This window comes from Pinus tabuliformis, chromosome 1_2, assembly GCF_031772625.1.
Source record: "Pinus tabuliformis cultivar Carrire ecotype Pingquan chromosome 1_2, CPIR1, whole genome shotgun sequence".
Classification (NCBI taxonomy): Eukaryota; Viridiplantae; Streptophyta; class Pinopsida; order Pinales; family Pinaceae; genus Pinus; species Pinus tabuliformis.
Window position 1 is genome coordinate 773,602,426 of NC_142298.1, and position 20,083 is coordinate 773,622,508.

Consider the following 20,083-nt stretch of genomic DNA (forward strand, 5'->3'; position numbering starts at 1 on the left):
AAAATATAAATAAACTAGAGTATGGTAAATAAATAAAACCTCTTTTTATATCTAGTCCATAACCCTCTTTCTATTTATGAAGGTTCAAAAAAGAGGTTTTATTTAAGTGAATCCTATGGGCCAAATACCATATTTGTAAAACAAGTATGATAAATTAATAAAAATATAAATAAATGAGAGGTATGGTAAATAAATAAAACATTTTTTTATATTTACTACATAAGTCACCTTATATTTACGAACACTCAAAAAATGCGTTATATTTAGGTGAAACCTATGGGCAAAATACCATGAAACATATGGGAAAAATACTATGGGCCAAATACCATGGGCTAGATTTTTTTTTTTTTTTTTTTAACAAGAACGGTTATGGTGTTTCATTATCTGCTTGGCCAATGGCCACAAATTCGGTTACAAAATGAGGAGCGCTTTCCAACATGCTGTTCTGCCAGGAGGGGATTGGCATTTTCTCTTATCCTTTTCCTCTTTTTACAATTTTCAAAATAAACTTTGAATGCTAATTGTCCTAGATGGAAAATGCAGACAAACTGATTTAATAATAAACAATAAAACATATTTTTTCATGGAATAGGAGACCATAGAGAATCCTTGTTTCTGAGAACGGTTCCAGCTTCTAGATGGACAGCAATATTTGCTTGGGCGTCTGCTGCTTTGTTATTTGCTCTTAGGACATGAAAATAAGTCAAGCGAAGCGATTTTGAGATGCTTTTGATTCTGGAGAGAAGCCTGGCTAGATACAGATCAGAAGGGTTGGAGTTGGTCACCACAGCTCGTATAATAACTTGGGAATCTCCGAGAATGTTTGCTTCCCGAATTCCCAGCTCCTTGAGGAAGGTTACTCCTTGCAAGAGGCCGAGAGCCTCGGCTTGCATGCTTGATGTATGACCAAGCCCCTAGGCAAAGTTATGAGAAGACATATTGCCTGGCATGATAATGTGACCACCTGCCCCAGCTTTCCCTGGATTCCCTTTAGCTGCTCCATCAAAAACAAGAGATGGAATTAATTGTTTGGACAGCCATTCCTGGAATTCGATCTCATTTTTCCTGATTTGCCAAGCTTCAAGTTCTGGAGGTGGGCTTCTTGGTTTATGGAAGTTAATCTTGAAGGCCGTTCCCAGCTCTCTGTTATGTTGACTGAGGTTTGAGTCGTCATCTATGCCTTCCAACCACTCACTTAATTGGCACTTCACTGTATTAGCTACTATTCTGTGATCCTGAGCTTTGTCTCGAAAAATCCTCCTGTTCCTTTCTAACCAGATCTGCCAACTAGTGAATTTTGGCAAAGCACTCCATGCTGCTCTGATCTTTTTGTTCTTTGGTTGAGCGGTTGGGTATCTGGCCATCCAACCTGCAAACAGCTCTTGAACTGATGTGGGGAAATTGAAATCAAGATGCCAATTGTCCAGCAGATCCTGCCAAACAGATTTAGTGAAATTACAATCGATCATTATATGGAGAACGGTTTCAGAATTTGACTTACAAAGAACACATCTGGATGGTCCCTTAAATCCTCTGATTTGAAGTCTGTCCTCGGTAAGAATTTTTTGGTGGCTAAGAATCCAGCAAAAATGGTCGATTTTTGGAATGGACAGGAAGTTCCATATCCCTGCCCAGGGAGCTGGGTTGGGAGGGACGTTTAGACGCTCTAAGAACTTGAAGTAACCCTGTTTGACTGTGTATCCAGAGCGACTATTTTCCCAGCCTCTTGCGTCCTTTCTGTTGGCATGGAGGGGAGCCAATCCATGGAGATGGGCTTTGAAATTCATCCATTCATTTTCCAGATCGCTGGGCACTGGCAACCGCTTCTAGCCCGTCCAGTAATTCTCTGTTGAATCCGACAGATCCCACAGCGTGTGTATGTGCGCTGCCTCCATCCAATTTCTGAGCGCTGTAAAATTGTCTGCGTCTACCAAAGGGGGGCGATTCATTATTTTGTCCTTCCAAACCTGCATTTTCTTACCATTACCAGGAACCCAATGGGCACAACTGTTTATCATCGGCGCAATTTTGCTAAGGAGAGTGCTGAGGTGCGATCTGGTCGATTCTTTGGGGTGGTCTAAACACCGGAGCCTTGGGCCTCTAAAATACTTTTTCCATAGCGCAATCTGAGCCCAGCTAGGATTCGGGGCGATAATTTTCCATGCTAGTTTGGCGCCCATAGCAAGGTTTTTGGCATACAGATCTTTGAGATTTAATCCTCCTTCGAGATAAGGTTTTGTGACTATATCCCAACTGATTAGAGAGAATTTCTTATCATTGTGCTTGCCTCCTCTCCAAAAAAATCCCCTGATTAATTCATCCAATTTTTTTATAGTTCCCATTGGTGCCAGAAGGACCGCAAATCTGAAGATCGGAAGGTTGTTGAGGACTGCTTTGACGAGCACAGCTTTGCCAGCGATGTTAAGCCAAGAGGAACCCCAGGAATTCATCTTCGATTTGAATTTATCTATGAGGGAATTCCAGTCTTTGCTTGCCACTTTCTTGTTGAAGACTGGCAGCCCAAGATACTTGAAAGAGGACCAACTAGTGGAGGCAGAAAATCCCAAACATCTAGCTATGGAGGATGCAGTGGAAGCAGGAGTATTCCAACAAAAGATCTGGCATTTCCCCTTGTTTAACTCACTGCCTGAGATTTTGCAGAAGTCATCCAATACTGCTTTGAAGTTGATGGCTGATTGAAGAGTTGCAGCTCCCAGGAGAAGAGTATCGTCAGCGAGAAGTGCATGATTGATGCGCTTCACTCCTCCTGCAATGCACAACCCGTTGATAGCATGATCCTGCTGCTTTTTATTCAGATAAAAACTAAGAACAGAGGCTTGAATGACGAAGAGGAGGGGTGAAAGAGGGCACCCCTGCCTCAGTCCTCTAGTGGCTTTAAAAAATTCAGCGGCCCTTCCATTCACTAGAGGAGCAATCCAGGGCTCCGCAATACAGGCTTTTATCCACTTTATAAAGCTTTGCCCGAATCCCATTTTAAGCATTACATCAAACAAGAATTTATGATTAACACGATCAAATGCATTCGATAGGTCGAGTTTGATGACCATACCTCTTTCCTTACGATGCTGACTGGAATGAATTGCCTCCTGGACCAGCACGAAATTGTCCACTAGCTGTCTGCCTTTGATGAATCCCCCTTGATTGTCCGGAATGATTTTGGGGAGGAATATTTTTAGCCTGTTTTCTATCACTTTGGTGATTACTTTATACCCGATGTTGCATAGAGAAATTGGGCAGAATCTGCTGAAGGTGTTTGCCCCTTTTTCCTTAGGGATGAGGGCTAGGAATGCCGAATTAGTGCAGCCTCCAATCTTCTGACAGTTCTGTGATTTCTAGATCATTTTGATGAATTCCTTCTCAATAATCTGCCAACATGTTTGTAAGAATCTTGGGGTGAAACCGTCCGGGCCCGGGGCTTTATCCGGATCCATGGCGAATAGAGCCTCCTTGACTTCTTTGGGCGTGATTATGCTTTCCAGAGCCTGATTGATTTTGGGTGAGATGATCTTAGGAACAGCATCTAAGAGATTGAGATTATGGTCTGCTCTGATATCTTCTCTGTACAGATTCTCAAAATGCTCAGAGGCTGCTTTTTTTATGCTAGCAAAGTCCCTTAAAACATTGCTTTCTTCTTTTATTTCTTTGATAGAGTTCCGTCTTTTCCTAGCTTGAGCTTGCTTGTGAAAAAAGGAGGTATTCCTGTCTCCGGATTTAAGACAAAGACTTCTAGATTTGAGTCTCCAGTACTCTTCTTCGGCCAGGCATGCTTTGTGGAAGTTTTGCTGAAGCTTGGCCTCCTTTTCCAGGTCTTCATTTGAAATATCAGCTGTTTCTAAATGGAGGTGATGCCGTTCCAGATCTGAATGAGTTTTTTTCCTTTCCTCAGTTGGGTTGGGCAAGGTCCTGGCCCATTTTTTTAGCATGGCTTTCACTCTTCTAAGTTTTTCTTCCCATACAAAGAAGGCAGAGCCCTTGACTGGGTTTTTCCAGCAGTCTCTGACCTTATCCATGAAGTCTGCCTCCTTGATCCAGAGAGAGCAGAATCTGAATGGAATAGGCCCCAGATCCAGAGAGAGCAGAATCTGAATGGAATAGGCCCCAGATCCAGAGAAGTCAGCAACTCCAGACTAATAGGTTTGTGGTCTGATGTACTACTGTGCAGGATGCGCGATCTAGCTTCCAACCCAATGAGAAGGAAGGAGCTTTGAACTAAGAAGCGGTCCAATCTTGCCGCTATGTGTCCTGGCCCAGCCCTTTTGTTTGACCATGTGAACTTGGCAATGGTTGGCTTGATATCGATCAGATCCCAGCGTTGCATGAGATCCTCTACTGTTTCTCTTACTGGATCTCTGACAATACTGCCTCCTCTCTTTTCTGATGGCAGAAGGGTGAGATTGAAATCTCCTGCAATGATGATGTTCTCCAAGTCTTCCCGGTCTGCCAAATTTTTATGGAGTCCCAACATAATTTCTTTTCACCTGCATTATTTGGAGCATATACATTGACTAGACTCATAATTGTATTAGATTCTAAATGTTGTAACTTTAACAATATCCAATGAGTACTTAGGGTTTTAGAGATGAGGGAGAACTTATGTGGATTCCAGAGCGACCCAAGTCCTCCTGAAGCTCCCCGAACCGAAGTTGCATGCGCGCCATCTTTTTTCCAAAACTTTCTACTTGCTTGGAGGAAGGATGATTCCTCCATCTTAGTCTCCTGGATGAGTAGGATGTCCGGGGATTCCTGCCTTATCAGACTTCTCATTGCCTCTTCCTTGGCTTTAGATCCCATACCCCTACAGTTCCAGGAGACAATATTCATTACTTATTTTTGTTGTGGAGAGCTCCTTTGGAGCTCTGGATTGGGGCCTTCTTCGTCTTCGCAGTTTTTGATAGGAGTTTCTCTAGCGTAGGCTGGCTGCCCTAGAGCTTGTCTTTGTATGTTTCTTGTTCCCTTTTTTCTGTTGTTGACATTCGGCCTCTTGTAGATCTTCTGGGGGTGGATTGCGATTCCCCTATTTCCCCTTCTTACTCCGACTCGTCGGATTCCTGGGTTTCCTCCTCGTCTTTAGATGTCTCTTCTTTGGGAATCTCTGGTTCACTTTTAGATTTAGTCGGGGAGACTTCTTTCGGGGTTTCAGTATCCTGGGAAACTATGGTTTCTGATCCCAGGATCTCATATCTGTTTCCTTGACTTTCCATGGGCTGCTTCTGAGCAGGCGCTGTTTGGGGTGTTCTGGTGTTAGCATTAGCGGCCTTCCTGGAGGTAGTTCTGGATCTCTTCGCCTGATTCCATCCTTCCTCTTTCCCTTTATCTTCAGCCCCTTTGGATGGGCAGTCTCTGGCGAAATGTCCATAGACTTGGCACTTCCGACATTTGAACGGCAGCTGCTCGTAGTCTAGTTTCTGAATATGTGTCCACGGGCCCACCCTTATTTTGACAGCTTCAGGAAGACCAACCTCCAGATCCACCTCCACGCAAATTCTGGCGCAGTCATACTGGTCTCTATTGTTGGCCCTATCAATGAATTTCCCAAGGGTGTTCCCGATGTGCTTCAGGGAATCCCAGTTCTAGCAATGGACCGGAAGATTGGGGAGTCTTACCCATACTGGGACTGCTGAAGGCACGTCCATTGCCGGATCGAAATCTGGCGTCCATTTGTTCAGGTACAGCCCTTGAGGTCCCATGAAATATGGTCCATTTCTGAATATGAGATCTTTGTCTTCTTTATCTGAGAATTCAAAAAGAAAGTATCCTCTTCCAAGAAAATAAGATGTAACCTTGCCCTGGATCAACGGAGCCCAGTTTCTGGAGACCCAGCTCTCTGTTGATTTAGGAGAGGGCCAGAGACCTGTAAACTGACCCACTAGGGCACGTTCCGACAACGAAAGGGCTACTTGGATTGGACCTTCGGGAGGAAGGGCGATCTCAGGGATGTCATCGAGCCTTTTGACGAACTTAGCGGCTTCCACTGCTTTCTTCTTGGGGAGCGAGGCCAACAAGGATCTGAAGGCCTTAGCTGCAGAGGATGGGGGAGGGGAGGAGGAAGATCCCGGGGGAGGGTCCGGATCTTCCATGAGGAGCCAGCTCTAACCACAGCTGGAAAAGGAGAGAGAAGGGCGGGCAAACGCAGGGCAAGAGGACACCCACGCACAGCCACCAAGGAAGGGGCAAGGTAGGGCGGATCCGCAGGAGCGGACCACGCGGAACAGAGCTGAGCGCAGCAGCTCAGGCTTCTCGACGCGCAGCGATCTCCAGCTCAGTGAAAACAATCATGGGCTAGATTATTATTAATACCATGCAAAAAAACATTATTAACCCTAATATTAGTATTAATAAAAAATAAAAATGGCACATGGTATTGACCCATGGTATTCACGTGGAATTTAGCCTATTTAAAGTGGGGAGTTAAACCATCATAGATCCATCTTTACTCTGGATCTACTAAGCCCCGAGAGGAATCAAATATCGTGATATGCAAACTATCATAGAGTGAAAAAATATTTGATCCCTCTCGAGGCTTGGTGGATCAAGAGTAAAAATGGATGTTGTAATTTAATGTATGTTAAACATTTTAACTTGGTTAAAATAAAAATCAATTATTAATTTTTATAAATTACTAATAGTAATTTTTAAGCTCCAGGTTTATGATAACCCATGGTATTGACCCATGGTAATACCATGGTATTCATGTGAGCATAGACTATTTAAAGGGGAAATTCTATCATCTTAGATCCATCTTAATTCTGGGTCTACCAAGTGCTCAGAGGGATAAATAGATTTCATCCCTCTAAGAGTAGTAGATGTGGAGTTAAGATGGATATAGGTTGGTTTTTATGATAATGAAGATATTAAATAGACTTAGGAAACTATATTGTAAAAACATCTTAAGGTGAATGGTTAAAGCTACATTTAGTCACTTCACAAAATTTAGTAAAAAATACCAATATCTCCATTAATATTGGTTTCACCCTCGCAAAAGATTTCCCACCATTTTTCAAACATTCTCAATATGATATCTTCATGAAAAAGTTTAGGTACTGATATTGGATTAGTTGTTTGAAAAATAAGCTGGTTTGTACAACCTTTCTTCTTTTGTGCTATTCTTAGTTTGTCCTAATGATCTGTAGGGGTTGGAGCCACTGCACCATATTTTCCTAAAAGGTGGACATTGTTCACCAAAAAGGAAATTAATCTACATGTTACAACGCTGTTAAAAAATGCGAGACGTATGAGGGTAGTGAATTATGCTAATAAACAATTTAGATTGGGAGAGACATAATTAAATTTTATTATTTAATTGAAGATTTCCAATTAAAATAATAATAAATCTACATTTATATATTCATATATTGATTGGAAGGCTTCTCACAATGGTCACTTCTTTCAATTAGATCCCCTTCAAGCCTTTGGGATACCTAATACTTTCTTATATAATATAGTTGGGGCTTGCTACTTGTTGGCATGTTGGGGTAAACAAACTTGATGTGTTTTTTTTAATCTTGCAGTTGGATTCTATGGAATAAGAAAGAATTTTGATAACTTGAAAAAAGTGGTAGCTTGACAAAAGTTGTAGAGAAAAGATTAATCTCTCCTACCTTGACAGAACTCGTGGTCAATATCAACACCTACAAGAACTTTGTTGTGGAATATTATCAAAACTAATAGAAGGATATGAAAGAGTGTATTGTAAGAACCTTGACAAACATAGCCACTGAAACTTGGAACATTGTTTGTAGGAAGAGAAAATTATGTTTCTTTTTTCCAAACATGTATGCTAGTATATTACAGTTTAATGAATATGTTTTCTTATTATCATATATGGTTTCATACTTTAACAAAACATTCGCCAAGACTTCACAATGTTTTATTATTCAGTAAAAGATTTTCCAAGATCTTACAAGATTTTATAATTTAGTGAAAGATTCTCCATCACTGTACAAGATAATATAATCTGGTGAGAGATTCGCCAAAAAAATTATACATACATATTATATTATTGATAAAATTGCCTCCCATTTTTCCTATGTATCATGGGGATTAGCCCATTTATTATACATATAAATTTAGGGTGGTTCTTAAAATTTTCCCTGACGACTACTGTGCATCGTCACCTCATTTCTTCTTCCTTTCCTTTACTTCGTTTTTATGCCATTTCTCAGTGTTTTCTGTGGTTTCGGGTTTACTCCAGGGTTTTGGTCTTTAGTTGTTCTGCCACACAATTCCCTCTTAATTTAACTCTGCATGCTCTTAACACAGTCACTCCTGAACCTTGACTGTGATCCTTCGAATGGATTCAAGCGATCCAATACGATCCTTCATATCACTTCTTCTCTGTGTTCTGCTCAAACTCCACCTGCAACCTCTGTTACATAGAATTTACTCTAGTTCACACACAAATTATAACTAAATTACTCCATACACACACATAAACTCAGAATCGAGTTGTTTGTATTAATAAATAGGTATTTACACAAGAACTCTCTCCTTGGCCTGATCTTCTGTATCAGTGGCCTCTGTTTTCCTAACTGCCCGTAGGCTTACAATCAAACCTCTAACTAGCTAACCAGCTAACTATCTAACTTGACTAAATTTTTCTCTGCCTTTTTGGCTTACATTTATACAAAATGATTCTATAACCAATTCCTGGTTTAGATCCATAAACTTCTCAACAAAATCCTAAAATCTCATCTTTATCCCTAAGGATCCTCTTTAATCCACAAATCATGAAACCTATTTCTAATCCAAGATTTACAACTGATTCTCAAATCTTTCAACTATCCTAAATCTCTCATGTTCTCCAACATTTGAGAACATTTACAAATATGCTTCACATTAAAATCACTCAAAAGCCTAAGTAATTACATTAATTTTAACACTTAGGAAACCAACTTCCTTAAAACACAAGACCCCCCTATGTCTACTAAAATACAATGATTCTTTTGCGCTGAATGCTCGTTCATCACATAAGGTTTATTTAAGGTTTTAAACTTTTGATTGGGTTTATTCAAATCTTCTTCACGAGCTTCTTTTATTTCCCTTTTCTCACACCCAACAAACCAAATCAAGACCAAATGAAGAAGGAAAGAAGAAAGAATGGAAATATGAAAATACTAAAATAACAACACATGACAACAACACAAAGCATGGCTATACTCACAATAAATCAAAGAATAAAAACATGCAACCAATGGTAATAAACAAAGGACTGCACAACACATCAAACACTCCATATTCACTTTAGTAAGAGCATGAAGCACATGCATGAAATCTTAGACAGTGCATGTCCTGAGGCCTTCAACAACTTCAAGGTTCCAAAAATCCTTCAAAATAGTTCAAGAGGACCTTTTAGTATCTTAAAGAGCTTGAGGGGCTATTCCCTCACTTCTTTCTGCACTATTGGTTGTTGTTTCTGGCATCTGGAATTTGCATGAGCTTTTCTTCTCTTTCTTTGTCACACATTAATTCATTAACTTATTATGCCAACCCCATGAATGTTGTTCTAATGTTGTTCTTACATCTAACGCCTATGTTAATCACATAAGAACAAAATGACATGTAAAATTTTAAATTCATGACATCTTGCAAGTTCAAAATCCACACACAGATGAATAAATCATCAAAGTAAATTTTCTCTTTCCAAAGCTCAACTATTCTTGGATATAGGAAAACTCACCGCTGTAGTGGACACTATCATGTGGGAATTGTCCTAGTGCATCAATAATACCTTCTTTTTTTTCTTGGGGCATAAAACTATCTGTGGCACCTATTTTCATTGAAGGATTAGTACCATTGTATAGCATAAACAATGCTAGAAATTATCACAAGCTTCCTAAATTAATTGAACATTAGAAGTTGTTTCCTTACCTTCAAAATTAGGGCCATAAACTGTGTTATAAAAAATGAGATATTTGTTTCTTCCTTCAAATCTCATCTTGAATTTTCAAGATTAGTTTTCTCTTCAAAAATTTATATACCAAAGAGAGGAGTACTCTCATAATTCAGCCTATAAATTATGATGATTCTAGAGTAGAGATCAAATATCATTGAAGACTTAAAGTCATCAATCCATTGACTTCTTTATGCACGTGACAATTGTTTAATAAATCAAATTTTAAAGTTAGTCAAAGACAAGTAACAATGGTGTAAGCATACTTGCAAATGTAGTATTCATATCATTACACAGAAGGAAATTATGCACATGCAAGGGCTAAAATGTTATTTTAAATTTGGTCTAAGAATTTCTTAAAGTCAAATTCATACCTCAACTGTGATCATCTTGTATCATGGTTCTAAACTTCTTCAATGCCCATACAATCCAGATGTTGAACTTGAGCTCTAATACCACTTTGTAGCACTACCTATCTCTCCCTTGAAATAATAATAGGATGTGGAAGGTGTTATTTATGTTTTAAATCAAATTCTACGATGTTTAGCAAAACATTAGACATAAAAATGTTGCCTTCTAAAAATTTGTGGAAACTAAATATTAATGTAACCATCGTGCCCAACTCCGTGAGAGTTTTCTCGATAATATAAAACTACTTGTTGATCAGAATCCTGAATTTAATATGACACTTAACGGACCATCTTTCTTTATTAATGGGGTCTTAATAACCCTAACATCTTACATGGTTTCTTTGTTTCGATTTCATTCTTCTTTGTATCCACTGTTCTACTATATTAAACTCATCAACGGTAGATAAATATATATATACAAGTACATAAACAACCAACACGGTACATAATGTTATACAAATTAAATCCTTATATAGATAAATGTATTTATATAAGCAAGCACCCATATAGTAATCTCTCTCAGAGACTCTACATATGTAAAATCAAATATATCTCTAACCAATTATGTATATAAATAACAACCGAAAACAAATACCAAATATTTAATGATATATACACACCAATTTTAAGAATACATGGATATATAATTATATTTTTATGTATATAAAGAATACTTACTGAATCTTTAGTTATGATATACATGCTCTAATGACCGTAGAATAACAGGTATCTCATGTAGCACAAATATTATGTATCACAAGTCTCAACACATGCATTGACATTAACACAGGTAATAACAAATTTCTATATAAACAATTGTGAAATTTTATAATATATATATATAATTTTTATTATGGGGAAATATTTAAACGTAGAATATGTAAGAGTCATATTGATAAATAAATATATATAACGAATGGATGTAAATATTGTATATATGAATGCAATGTATATGAACCATGTTATATTAATAATTATTTTTTAAGCAAATATTTAAATATAAGATATATAAGAATCACATTGTATAAGCAAATATTTAAATGTAGGATATATAAGAATCATAGTGTACAAGTATATAATAATAAATATATAAGTTAATATTTAAATTTTGTGGAGCCTAGAGGTTTATTTTAAGGGTAATGTGTAATTCTATTCGTGTTTAATTTAGAGTTTGCATGTATTTCTTAAAAAAATATTTTAAATAAAAAACGTGAGCTAGAATAAAAATATAAATGGTAATATATATTTGGTTAGTTTTAATTAAAAACATTATAAAACATCAATAATCTCATTCTCATTGGGTTTACTTAGTTCTTGATTTGTTATTAATATTACATTCTATTATGAAAAAAATATGATAAAAATATAACTTTCATTTTATACATAAAATATTAGTGAAAATAAAATATTTCTATGCTTATGTTAATAATATATATATATATATATAGTTGATTAAATATCTATATTAATTTTTATATAGAGAAACTGTAGGTGTGTGTGTTAATGTTGACTTTAATAAAGTATTTTACTACTCAAAAGGAAAAAGTAATTAAAGATAAAACAATTTAGTTATTTCTTAATAAGAGAGAAATGTGTAATTCATTCAAAATTTAATAAAATATTGATAACAATAAATTATTCAAAACTGCAATTTAAACAATGAGAAACACTATCCATCTAAATCACAGATTTATCAAGCACTAAAAGTGATTAAATCTCTTGACATGTACATCTTTTTTCAAGTTTTACACCTACACAAAAATTTACATACATATATTGAAATTTGATCCCTCTTGACTTCTAGTAAATCTTTAATTAAAATAAATCTATAACTCATATATATAAACAATCCACGCCATCCACGCCGTATTTCAACTTATATATTAATAATACACAATGTTATATATGTATATGAATAACGAAAACAATTTTGTAAATGTATGAGCAGTCCACGTGATATATCGTATGTGGTCCACAAGTTTACATTTCATGCGACATGTATATACCTTTCATGTTGAACATCGATGACTCGACGACACATGTATAACACACGTCAAAATATAATGATATAACCGAACAAACTCTCTACACTGCGCTCACCATGATGCGAGAAATATATGTATGGACATAAAGGGAATATATGTAATACATGTCAAAATATAACCATGGTAACGAAGCTATTAACACAACGCATGTTGTGAATACTATTGTGTTATAATATGCGTAATAATATATGTCATGTGTGACAATGTACAACCTCTGTAGCAATGGCCCTTATCACTACGCGTACTACAAACATGCTATGGAATATATGAGGGGTTTGATCCAAAATACAACGACCTATCAAATTGAAGCTCGAAGCTCGAAGCTGCACAGTTGTATTAGATATTACACCGTTATAACATATGAACAGATTTCAATCATCAAGTATTATAGTAGTAAAATGCAATGTAGCAAGCACCAAAGTTACTCGATTTGGCCAACAAGTTCCATATGCATAGAATTGAACTACCACCGACCTAGGCCATGTTAAATATCGTTTATTTACCATGACTGAAATGAATTAAAACATGCATTTACAATATATCAAAAGGCTTAAAATGTGTCGATACATATCTCTGTGACCACCACCGATCCTTGTCACAATACGCCATTCCAAACTAGAGAGTCACCTCTCCTCTGAAACATGAAACTTGCATTTTTGAAGGTTTGAATGAGTTGTTTCCAAATATGCACAAGTTTTCCAGATAGACCAAGATTTTCTACAATCTTCCAAATCGGATAGGGAAGATCAGAATGGTGTCGCAAAATGACTTGATCCAAGAAAAAAATCCCTTTATTTTGCAAATCAGTAATGATCTCATAATTGGATGAAGGGGAGGGGGAAACTCCAAGAATCAAATCCATCCCAATCAGAATACAATCGCTTTGACCGAAGGACTAGACCATTATATCGATCAACCAATAGCTCACCTTAGTAAAACTCAACCAAATGTAGGAGCCTCTCCTGGAGCCAATCCTCCCCTTCTGAAACCAAACAGAAAAGGGTTTTCCCTGTAGATATTTGTCTACAATAATCGATTGCCAAATTCCCTTCCCAAAAAACCGCGCAAGAGGGATTTAACTAATAGAGCCCATCTTAATCTTCTTAAATCAAGAATATCCCAACCACCCATCTCAATCCCCTTTATGATCACCCCAAATTTGACAAGGTGGTATTTCTTATGTTATCCCTTCCCCGACTAGAGAAAATGAGCAATGATGGCCCTCTAACAATCTTTGCTAGTATAGGATGGGTTGGAAGTGGAGGGTCCCTTGTAAGGTGTTTATATTTTGCTGGTTAGCTTGGAAGAACAAAATTCTTACTTGGGATAATCTGTGTAAGAGGGGTCTCAATGGTCTGGGCTGGTGTATATTTTGTCATAATGCTTTGGAGGATGTCTCACACTTGTTTATCATTTTCACTTTGTCCATGGAGGTTTGGGGGTGTATTATGGACCATATCCGAGTTTCATGTCGGGATATTTGTGACTCTTTGGAATCATGTTATCAATGGTGGCTTAATCATCATAGCAGATACAAATCTCTTCCTCTGTTTGTGACTTGGGAGCTTTAGAAGGCCTGTAATAGGGCCATTTTTTATAATAGGACTCTTAATATTCCTTACATCTGCTCTCAAGTATTAGCTTGGACATATGAGGGAATTCCTCCCATGCAGGTTGTTGTTCCTCACATGTACTTTTCTCCTCCTTTACATGTATGTTTTCCTACTAGTTGTTTCGACAGGGTGGCTCGTGATCACTATTATGGATGTGGGGTTTGGTTGAGGTTAAATCTTAACATTCACCTTTTTTTTTTTGGTCTGGAGGTTATGGAACAAATCAAAAGGTGGAATTTGTGGCACTTTGGGCCTTGTTGGTCCTTGCAAAGTATCTTTAACACTGACATCTTACTGTCTATAGGGACTCTAAATCTGTTATCAAAGTTTTGTTTGGACAATCCTCTATTTCGGCCCCTGCTTTGTCTGCTTGGATGGCTCACATTTTTAATCTAAAACATGTTTTTGATCATATAACTTTATCACACATTTATAGGCATCATAACTTAGTGGCAGATCGGTTATCCAAAAAGGGTCTGGAATCTACTTGTGGCACGATCTAGTAAAATCTTTATGTGTGGGACAAGAAGATGGATGAGGGTAGTTTTGAGGTGCCATGAGATTTCTCTGAAATATTTCGATTTTTTTTCTTAGACAAGGATCTCCCTTTGGATTGGTTCTGTATATCTCATTCCTCTTGCATGTTACTATGTCAGTTTTGGTCATTTCATATTGGACTCTCCTAACACATTAGGTGATGATAATAGGGTAGACATGACTGTAATTTCATCAATATCTGCACTTTCCTAACTATCTTTAATCCTTTTTTTAGCCCTTAGGCTGGATTTTTTCTTTATGCTCTATGGTATCTGGTGACTTAGATTATCTTTTTTGATGTTTTAGATCATACATATGATATTGAAAATGTATTGGAATTGTTTATTAATAAAAGTTACCAATGTTTTTTTCTTCTGAAAAAAAATATATATCAAAAGGTTGAGATCCCATCAGTGATTTGAAGAGCTACTCTTAATTTCAATTAGAAGGGAAGTTATTCATCTAGCCCTTCCATAATGAAAAGCTTACAAAAAATGTATTTCAATTGACAATAATATATTATCTCTACATTTCATTTTTGATAACATTCATTTCTATTAAATAAATTAATATCTTAAAATAAGATGGTACTTAGAAAATATCACATTATGACAACACCAAATAGATAATATAGTTAACTTTTAAAACAATAAAAAATAATTGGAATTGTAATTTTTTTATAACTGAATTTGCATGTTTTTAATACCAAAATGGGTTAAGTATTCTTAAAAGTCCCTATTACATTCAATTTATGCATTCTCAATAATTGATATATGTGATTCCAGCCATTCTTCTAAATTTTAATTAAAAAAATTTCCAAGCAGTAAAATCCATATATATCACCAACCTACCATTCTTGTTATGGTTGATGGATATCTAGGTTGGACCAAAGATTTTATAATTACCTTGAAATGATATTGAATGAACTTGTTGTTGTCATTGTAATTGTGAGTAGATTCATGGTATGGAACTAAATCCCTCATAAGGAAGAGCATGGATTCCCATTGATTGTAGTTTATGGAGTCTCCCACAAATAAAAATTGTTTGTCTCTCAACCTTTCTAGCATCATAGAGGCATTGAAACTAGACATGAAATGAAAATATGAGAAACCCAAAAACATCTAGAAACGTATTTAGAAGAAGCCAGAGGTTATTGATTTAATGATAGAAACATGCAAGCCAACATTTATTTGAATAGATAGATCACTTAGGAAGTTCGCAATCTCGAGGCTTCCATATCCATCTCTTGTAATTGGAATCCATTCTACCATTCTGTTGGCAGTCGAAATCAATGCTAGCATAATGGAACAAGCCAAGTGCATACAAAACATAAGATTCATCATACATCCATCTCCCCTTGAATAGATTACATTAGTGTTGCATTACTACTGAAGGAAACAAAGGTTATACCATGGACATGTTGGTACCAATGTCTCCCATGGGAACATTATTAGCGCTCTTGTTACATGTCCCTAGATTCAACTCATTGACTTCTTGATGCGATAGGGTTTCTGTAACGTTCTTGGAAATGTATTCTTCCCTAGTGTTCCTCTTAGATTTACCCCAAGAAACTCCTAAATCTTATTGCCTATCTTGGAGGAAATTATATCCAGACACCATAAATATTGGAATAAGAACAAAGAAATTCCACCATTGTTGTACAATAATTAAAAAGACAATACAAACACTTATTTTAATATAGCCTAACCCTCTAATTCATTTGAACCCGACTTAATGAAAAAAGATTATGATAAATAAGGGGAGTCGCCTCCTAGCACAACATTATCTAGTGTCAAGCAACACATTGACCCTATAATTTTCTAGTGCCGCCTCTTCATTTATGGTCCCTATCATAATCTTTTCCACCTATTCTATTTGCTACCCTGATACATATTTTTCCTCGTTGATTAGATGTCTTGAGACTCAATAAAATTCCCTCGCTCTCACCACATACACACCCTCTTACTATTAATTCCACACATACAACAAGCCATCGAATGAATGAATGATCTTGGGTCATACAAAAATTCTTGAGCAGTCTAGAACGACCTACATATTACATCTCACATGTGTTGGATAATGGATTCTAAAGCCATGAATAAGTTCCATAGTTAAAGGCCCATATCAAGAAGGCAAATAACATGAGAAAAACACCACTCCATCCAACCATGCTTGCAAATCGAGTGCCTCACTTCTTTCCCATCTATTTGTCTACATGAGACCAAAATTACCTATTTCTACTTTGCAGGTCACGAGCAAAAGTTGAATCCAAGGAAATTACTTAATGCCAACCACACTTCTTTGTCTTTCTCATGATTAACGAATATGAATTTTAAAAGCACCGACGAAGAATGTACTAACTCACTGAGTTGTGTTTGTGTGAAACTCATATAAGTTATTCAAATTGCGAAGATGTAAAGAAGTTAATTATGGCTCAGAGTTCGATATTTATTGTTTGTAATCTACCAAAGTTAATTTTTCAAACAAATATATATATATAAAAGAGATTGTGTGAAGGACATTAATACATAAGATGGTTTGGATTCTAATGTCATTTTTGCCATTGCACTGGATTTGATGTTATTATTGTAAATAGTGTGAGTCAGATAATTAAATCCCCCATCGAATCGCCAATCTACATAACATTCCATAACCCGTAATTATCCAACAACCCTTCACCAGGCATTATATATATATATATATATATATATATATATATATATATATATATATATATATATATATATATATAAACAAGTTGGAATAGAAATTAACAATTTTTTACGCCCAATATTTTCTTCGCACTTCTAAAACATACTAAACCCCCTTTGAAGGGTTGAAATGTGTTCAATTTTGAGCCCTTGATCCCATGGATTTTGTAGGTTTAAGTTGCAATAAAAATCAAATTTTGACTTTGTTGTATTTTGTGATTGTATGAGCCTACCATAACCAAGAATGGTCGTTGAAGTCAGTATGGCCAAAGTTCGAGAACTTCTGGACTATTCATTATCACACCATTTCTACAAATTAAACACATCTAATATGCAGCGTTGCTACTTAGTACATGCCTCTTATGCAAAAATTAATTGATATCATAAGTATAAAAATTCCCATTGTGCCATGCGTAAAGATCTTAAATTTTTTTAATTACTAAAACCTATGATTTGCAAGGTTCCATTTTGTAAGCAACATCATAATAGTTTAGGTCTTCTTCAACTTTTGAATTTAGCTTTCTACTTTAAAATATTAAAACAAATAAAATTATTAAATTTTTAAGTAGGGATATTTTTATAGTTGAATTCGAAAAATTAAGATTTAATAAGTGTTTAGTTAAAACAATGAAATTTTTATTTTGCATTAAGCTCATTTATAACAAACATGTACACAACAAATGGCCTCAATTAGCTTTTGTTTGTTGTCTTTATTCTTAAATAACTAATGCATCTCAAATGCTTATAAGTTTTTACCTTGCATTATTTGACAACTTGATATTTGAAGGCCTTATATAACTCTGACACAAGTTGCCCATAAAATCAAGCTAGCTATTAAAGCTAGGTAAAAATGTTTGAAAGAAAAACATTATATAATATTAAATGAACACATAATTAATTATGAAAAAACATGTTGATTTAGGGGGCATACCAAAAAGCTATAAAGATTTATAATGGAGGGGACATTGTTTTTTCTTATCAATATATTATATTATTTTGAAATATGTTGTTAGTAAAGGAATAGTTAAATTTTAGGCATTTTATATTTTTATGAAATATATATATAAAAGTATTGAGAGACTTTAAGTTATTAGTAGATTAGATAGGCAATAAATATAAAATGAAGACTACAATATTAGTTCCAATTAGAAATCAATTTATAAAGGTAAAAAATAATTTCGATAACTTTTCACACACACACACACATATATATATATATATATATATCAACTAAAATACTGAACATATATCTAAATACGTTTTATTAATATAGGAAGGGACTCAAATGCAACAATAATTTACAAGAAGAACTTAGATTGTATTTTCAAAAATATATTTATATTGATATAGGAAGTGATAAAAAATCACAAATGTGTTTGTTGGATTTTTTTGTAGTTATTTCAATAGTATTGGAGTCCTAGTAGTAAGACTTCAAAGAGATTTTGTTAAATATTTCCCATTATAACTTAGGAATATTTTATTTAAGTAGTGACATAATAATTTTAGATGTTTGTCTTATAAAATCGGCAGGAATTTATTGAAATCACAAGTTTGATGGTACCCCTGCACAATCGAAGAGCTCTAGGGGTTTTTTAGGGTGTTGAATCCATATATACTGTCGAAAAACCAATTTAAATACTACAAATCAAGATTTCACCTCAAATTTTTCTGTTGGATTCCGACACCAGAAAATCCAAAAAATCACACTATAAACAACTCCAGATATATATATATATATATATATATATATATATATAAAGCCACCAAAAGAGAATATCATAAAATCAAATGTGATTGTTAAAAAATTTTAAAAACTTTAAAAAACTTTGTAAACTATTTTCAAAAGTTACACATTAATTAAATACTTAGAAATGAATTTTTCATAAATAATGAATTTAATGAATTTTTCATAAATATTGAGATTTGATATGTGTACTATTGTTCATAAATATTGAGATTTGATGTGTGTACTATTATGACACTTGATGGAATATATATATATATATATAAAATGAATTTCTCATAATATTGAGATTTGATGTGTGTATTATTATGACACTTGTGGTAAATATTTTTTATGTTTTATTTTTTAAATATTTTTTATTTCTAACAAATTCTATTTCTAATCCCATAAAAGTAGTCATTTCATCTATATGAGTTAATAAGAAAATATAAATTCAAATCTCAAAATATATATATATATTTTTTTTCAAAATATTTAGTTTAATAGTAATTTTTTTAATTTAATAGACTTTATAAAATATTTTTAAAATTTCCAAAACTAATTAAAAGTCAAATCATTTTGAATTACAATATAACTTGCCATAAACATGTATAATAAGTAAAAAAACATATTAAATTGCTTGCTTATGAACGACTATCTAAGGTCATTAAACAAACATAAACAATCACTGAACACTTTCGAACGAACATAAAATATATCCTTCATATATTCTAATCCATAGAAGGAAAAATACAGTGTAAAGAGTAAAAAATTCATATCTTTAGAAAAAAAAAAAAAAATAATAACACCAAGTTTCATGCTTGGGAGAATTATTTACACCAACCACAACAAGCATTTGGTGCTATAGTCATAGTCGTAGGTATGGGTAATTAAGGGAGCTGGGTACTGAATGGAAATTTGAGTTAATGATTTCAAGCCATCCTATAATTCAAGATAATAAAGGGGGCATTTTATATATATATCAACCCACTTCATAAACTCTCATCTTCATCCACTGCCCACTAAATAACTAAACACCATCACACATTCTAACCAACTAAAGTCTTTGGATATTTATTACAACGAAATGCTAAAAATGTAGTGTGTTCAATAGTCTTTCCTCCGAGAATGATA

General features: G+C 35.0%; 1 pseudogene; it reads right to left on the reverse strand.

Annotated features, from left to right (window-relative positions):
- Positions 1–6,110: 6,110 nt before the first annotated feature.
- LOC149208146 (uncharacterized) lies at positions 6,111–16,658 on the reverse strand (annotated as a pseudogene).
- Positions 16,659–20,083: the final 3,425 nt, after the last annotated feature.